Source organism: Syzygium oleosum, unplaced genomic scaffold (assembly GCF_021117445.2).
Source record: "Syzygium oleosum isolate NSW1041296 unplaced genomic scaffold, Sole_v2.1 Sole_v2.04, whole genome shotgun sequence".
Classification (NCBI taxonomy): domain Eukaryota; kingdom Viridiplantae; phylum Streptophyta; class Magnoliopsida; order Myrtales; family Myrtaceae; genus Syzygium; species Syzygium oleosum.
The window spans coordinates 9,562,104-9,568,103 of record NW_026607488.1 but is presented as its reverse complement, the minus strand read 5'-3'; positions in this window follow the sequence as shown (position 1 = coordinate 9,568,103).

The following is a 6,000-nucleotide window of genomic DNA, read 5'->3' as shown; positions in this document are numbered from 1 at the left end:
TTTTCACGGATCCGGTGGTCCTCGACAGGGTCCTCCAAGACAAGCACACCATCGACGGCTGAACAGTCGAGGCTAAGAGGGCTTTGTCAAGAGAGAAGCAGCAAACTAAAATCTGTCCAAAATGCCAATATCTTATTGATAACAGTGATGTTGTCATCGAGCAAGACAAGAAGGATGAGGAGTTTGTAATATCTAAAATTTTCTATGATCATCAGCTGCAGCAGCTCGCACAAAGTGAAAAGATGAATAGAAATTTTCTTGCTCTCATTTGCATTAATCTTTAAGTGTTATTATTGCAGGTGAACTCTCACGATAATTTGAGTGCCCTAGGATGACGAACAGCAGTTCTTCTTCTATCCCATACACTCATATCCCTTGCTAGCCTAATTGAGCCGGCGATTTCATTTCGTACCAACCCAGTTGGTGATCATCCCCTACACCGGGGCAAGGCAAAAGTCACCACAGCTCGAACATCAGGGTCCGAAGTACCGAATCAAGATGAAGACTCCAAGAGCCTAATAACATTATTCTGCTCAAGCTTGTTTAGGTTAGTCCTGACAATACCAAAAGAGCAGCAATAAAATGCTGAAAACTAGGGGCATGAAAAAGCAGTGTGCCTGGTAAAAGCAAGGCCAATGCCCATGAATAAAAAACAAAGAAAAAGAAAAAAGGAGAAGAAGAAAAACGATGAAAAAGATGACCCCAAAGGGTTAAACTTGAGTTCTTCTTCGATACAAATTCCTACTTTAGGAACTCTGTCTTGACAAAGATCTGTCACATGATAGAATGGTATCCAGGAAAATGCTTGACGCATAAGCTCCTCAAGAAAAAGTTGTCAAAGATGCTAAAACACGGGATTACCCGGGGAATTGTCCAAGAGGATCCTAATGATGAAGAAAAAGACAGGTGACAATGCCAAGATGATCACCAACTCTCACCCTTACACACATTTTTGAGCCTAACGATCCTTTCGTTTCTCAACCTGTGAACTGAGCCCACGTTACGTCCCTCATGAAGTCTCTTCTGACTAGGACACTTGAATTAACGTGGAATTTCAAATGTTTATAAACAACGCTCGAGGAAGTGCGAGCAAGACTATTTCTATCTCGTTTTGCGGGGTTCTTGACTTGTAAACCCGGAGATGATTACAGAATATTTTCTTTCATGGCCTTGACTTGGACAAGTCACCTTCATTAAGCCATTGACCAAGCCTACATTACGACCCCGAAGAAGACCTCTCGGATTGGCGTCGTGCGCTTGCGAGAAACTCGAGACCCTTGCGGATGTGATAACGGTCGATTGAGTGTTTTCGATGTTCCCGCATTAATGGACGGGACAAATAGCCCTTTTCAACGAGAGCGAGTGGAAAGTCCTTTCTGACTGAGAATCCCTCGTTCAACATCTTGAGAAGTCCACCTCCCGAGTGAATATTGTCTTGATTGACCCTCAGTGGATGTTTGGTGATGCAAACATGGCAAAATCATCATGCATGAACTTTCAAATACACATTCTGGGATAACCTAGCTTGTCTATCCTCGATGAATGCATGCATATTTGCGCTAACCCTCTTTGATAGGTAAAATATCCTCAAAGACTCAAAGAACATATGACCTTTGGAGCGTCTCCAAAGATGTCACAGAAAATTTCTTCCGCTCCCCAAGTGGAATTGACACAGCATGCTTTTGCTGCTCAGAGTTCTAATCCCCAGTGATAGAACACAAAAATTCGGGCGCTGGAGAAGCCCTCATTATCATCACAAAAGAAATGCCCTGAAAAAGGTCGGGTATTCAGCAGATGATACATCAAACCTCCGGGTAAGAAATCCCAGGAGACACGCCCTTAAGAGGCAGGAACGTGCCCAGGTGCTCATCGTTTGAGCCTTCTCAAGACCTGCTGGCGAGGACCCACCAGGCAAACCAACAAATACTCGGGCGAGGACCCCCAGGTGCTCATCGTTTGAGCCTTTTCAAGACCTGCTGGCGAGGACCCACCAGGCAAACCATCAAATCCTCGGGCGAGGACCCCCAGGTGCTCATCGTTTGAGCCTTTTCAAGACCTGCTGGCGAGGACCCACCAGGCAAACCATCAAATCCTCGGGCGAGGACCCCCAGGTACTTTGACAAACAAAATCCAGTCAGTCAAGGCGACCGAAGAAAGGTTCGGGTCCTAGACAGACAAAATCCAGTCAGTCAAGGCGACCGAAGAAAGGTTCGGGTCCTAGACAGACCAAATGAAATCCAGTCAAGGCTACCGAAGAAAGATTCGGGTCCTAGACAAGCGATTTCCCCAGTCGAGGCAACCGAAGGTAGATTCGGGTCCGAGACAAATGAAATCCAGTCAAGGCGACCGAAGATAGGTTCGGGTCCTAGGCAGACGATTTCCCCCAGTCAAGGCGACCGAAGAAAGGTTCGGGTCCTAGACAAAAACAATCCCCGTCAAGGCGACCGAAGAAAGGTTCGGGTCCTAGACAAACCATTTTTTTCGTCAAGGCGACCGAAGACAGGTTCAGGTCCTCGACACACAATATCAACTATCTGGAATTACTCTACCCTTCGGCAAGGTAAGTAGCCCCAGGTATGTTTTTATTTGCTTTAGCATGCATCATTTTATATCGCATCATAAAAATGGAACTCCGGTCTCGCCAAAAATAACATTCATTGAACATGCATGGGCCAAATTTAGGTGCCATTTTATCTTTGAACGTAACCTCTGCGAGCTCACCTTCAAAGAGGGGCAGCTGTTGACACCTATTTTTAATTTACCCAAAATTAATTGCACAAAATTTAGGAATTAATTTTCTTTAATTCCTAAAACAAAAATATTTCAATTTAAATGCATTGCATATAGAAATTAGGCACATTTTGCATTAATAGAGTCTATTATAGAGTTTAAATAAAAAAAAAAAAAATTTCGAGTCGGGCCGGGTCGGAGCTGGGCCGACCCAGCCCATTCTTTTTTCTTTTTCTTTTTCTCTCGCGCGGGCCCGGCCCGCCTTCTTCTCTTTTTCTCCTTCTCCCCTCGCGGTTGGGCCCAGCCCGGCCCAGCTTCCTTTCCTTCTCTTCCCCCTGCGCCGGTCGCTCTCCTCGCCCTGTTCTCCCTCGCTCGCGACGGAAGCGTGACGCACGGCGGCGCCGCTTCCGCCGTCGTTGTCCGGCCGAGGGAGGGCTGGATGAGCACGCCGACGGACCGGCATTAATGGCCGTCCCGTCCTCCCCATTTCCCCTCTCCCTTATCCTCTCCTCCCTCTCGGTTCTCTGCACCCTCTCTGCACCGACCCCCCCTCTGCTCTGCACCGGCCTGCAATGGCCACGAAAGTCGTGGCGTGGCGTAGGCCGGTGCAGGCCGTCGTCACGCCGACGCAGAGAGGCAGAGAGACGCGTCGTCGCCGCCTATAAAAGCTAGAGAGAGAGAGAGAGAGAGTCCCTGTCGGCCATTTTGGAAAAAAATACAGAGGGAGCGTGAGAGCGTGAACCGAGAAGAGAGAGGAGCCTCGGAGGGTCTTGCAGGTCCCAGCCGGCCTCGTCGTCACCAGCAAGCCGACCGGCAACCCCCGGAAGCAGCCCCGGTCGGCCATTTCCGGCGAAACACAGAGAGAGACTGAGAGAGACAAGAGAGAGAATAGAGAGAGAGAGGGAGCAAACCGAGGCCACGCCGGAGCAGGAAGGAGAACCAGCAGCGTCACCGTCGCCTACGGAGCAGCCGGAGACCCCCCAGAACGCGCCGTCGACCGGTGAGCCCCCCGGCCGAGAACCGCCTCTGTTTTCCCCTGTTTTCCGGCGTGGTTGGGCCGGGACTCGCGCCGGCCGTTTCGTGCGAATCCCGGCCCATACCGATGTCGTTCCCGGTCCCCACTCGCCGTCGGAAGTGAGCCACAGTCGCCGGAGCGGACCGAGTCGCCGGAGGAGGCCAAAATGCCTCTATTATTGTCATGCCCGCCAACCGTTTGTCAAAATGTCTCACAGAGCTCGGTTTGTGTTTGAGCTTCGTCGGAGAGTAGGGAGCCGAACGGTGACTCAACCGACTCAGGTAAGTGTTGAGGAGACCATCAGGGACCAGAGGGAACCCGAATCGTGGTCTGGGTACGTCGGCCAAGTTCCGATCGGCGTCCGATTTGACGAGTTCCGATCGGGGCTTGGCCGGCGATCATTCAGGCCGGTTCTCCGGCGATCGGGCATCAAACACTCCTCAGCTCGATGAGCTGATGAGAACGATGCCACTGGCCGGACGAAACATCCGGCGAATCGCCGGATTTTCGTCCGGTCAGTGGCCCCCGGAGTTTGAGGCTTGGACACCGGCTGAACCGGTCCGGTCCTGTTCAAAAACCGGTTCAGGGCGGTTCATCGATTCGGTCAATCGGACCCGACCCGGATCCAATTATCCGACCCAAATTAATCAATTCGGGTCGGTTTCGTGGATCCGGGTCGGTTCCGATCGGACCGGATCCGATCCGACCGACCGGATCAGCGATCCGACCCGGTCAACGCCGGGTCGGATCCGTGACCGGTCGGATCCGACCCGGTTAATATTATATTATTATTTTATTTTATTTAAAAAATAAAAAATTTTAAAATTTTAAAAAAATTTTAAAATTTTTTTTTAAAATTTTTAAATTTTTTTTTAAAATTTTTAAATTTTTTTTTTCCTTCTTCTGTATTATTATTATTTTTTTTTTTCTTTCGAAAAAAAAAAATTTAATTAAAATTTTTTTATGTTATATCTAAGTGTTTTAATTTATTGTATTATTATGCATGTTTTTTTGTCTTGTTTAAATTAGACAAGCCTGAGCTTACGCGGTAGTATTTTGCATGTTAGTTTTTATTACCGTTGTATTGTTATGCATATTTTTAATACAATTGCATGAGTGTTGTATTTTTGAATGTCATCTGACTTAGTTAAGGTTAGAACCTTAGGCTGCATGAATTGTTGTGTTCTTGACTGCTGATCGTTTCTGATTATGCACTCGCTTGATCACCTCACATGTTAGGAGAAAGGTCCTAAAATTAATCCAAATTGCCTGACAAATGTTTTCAGAAATGAACAGGGTAAAAAGGTACCGAAAGGGCATTAGTTATCCAACTAGTGTAACCAAGTCCCCGAACTCATTTAATCTCTGGTTCGTAGGAATAGGGTGATTCTCCCATCATCCTATTTGGGTTTCTAATCGACCCACCCCAAATCGATTAGTGGCGACTCCTTGATATAAACCACTTGCATGTTGAGAAACTTAAACCCTAAGTCGCGATATGGTATGGGCTTGGGAGAGCCCGAGTTAAGTCCCGAACCTAGACTTAGCACGTACCAGGCGAGCCCTCCTTTTTTGCATGTTGTTTAAAAAGGGCTCGGGAGTTTGGTCGCGACATTTACGACTCAATTAACGAAATTAAAAGATTTAGAATTAAATTGACAAAAGTGAATAAGTGCAAGACTTTTTAAACAATTTTTCTTAAAAAACTGTTTGCACAGGCGTGTTCAAATTGATCAATTCCATGATCAAGGATGCCTCCTGATATCGGTTGCCCACTTGTCCACTTGTCCTTGCCGACGTTGCCGTCGCACTCAATCACCACCAACATCGACTCATACACATGCACCACCCCTAACGTGAACATCATCCCAAATAAATATCCTGAGCTGCCACACTGGAAATGAAATCAAGCCAAGTTGAGTCGATATGGTGTCAAGCTCAAGCTCTGTTCGATTTGATTCTTGTACTCAGTGCTCGAAACTCGACTCGAGCTAAATCGAGTATTAAATTTTTTCTGCCCAAGCTCAACTCCGTTAGAAAATCAAGATACTTGAGCTCAACATAACTTGATTTAGGTAAATTCTAAACCTGAGCTCGAGTTTTATAAGCTCGAATATTACACAATTCTAAGTATTTTGTGTCTATCTTTGTGATTATTAAATATTTCCTAAAAAACATAAAAGTTCGATTTAGCTCGATTAGGCTCATAAGCTTATCAAGTTAAATATTGACAACTTTGAGCTCGACTCGACAAG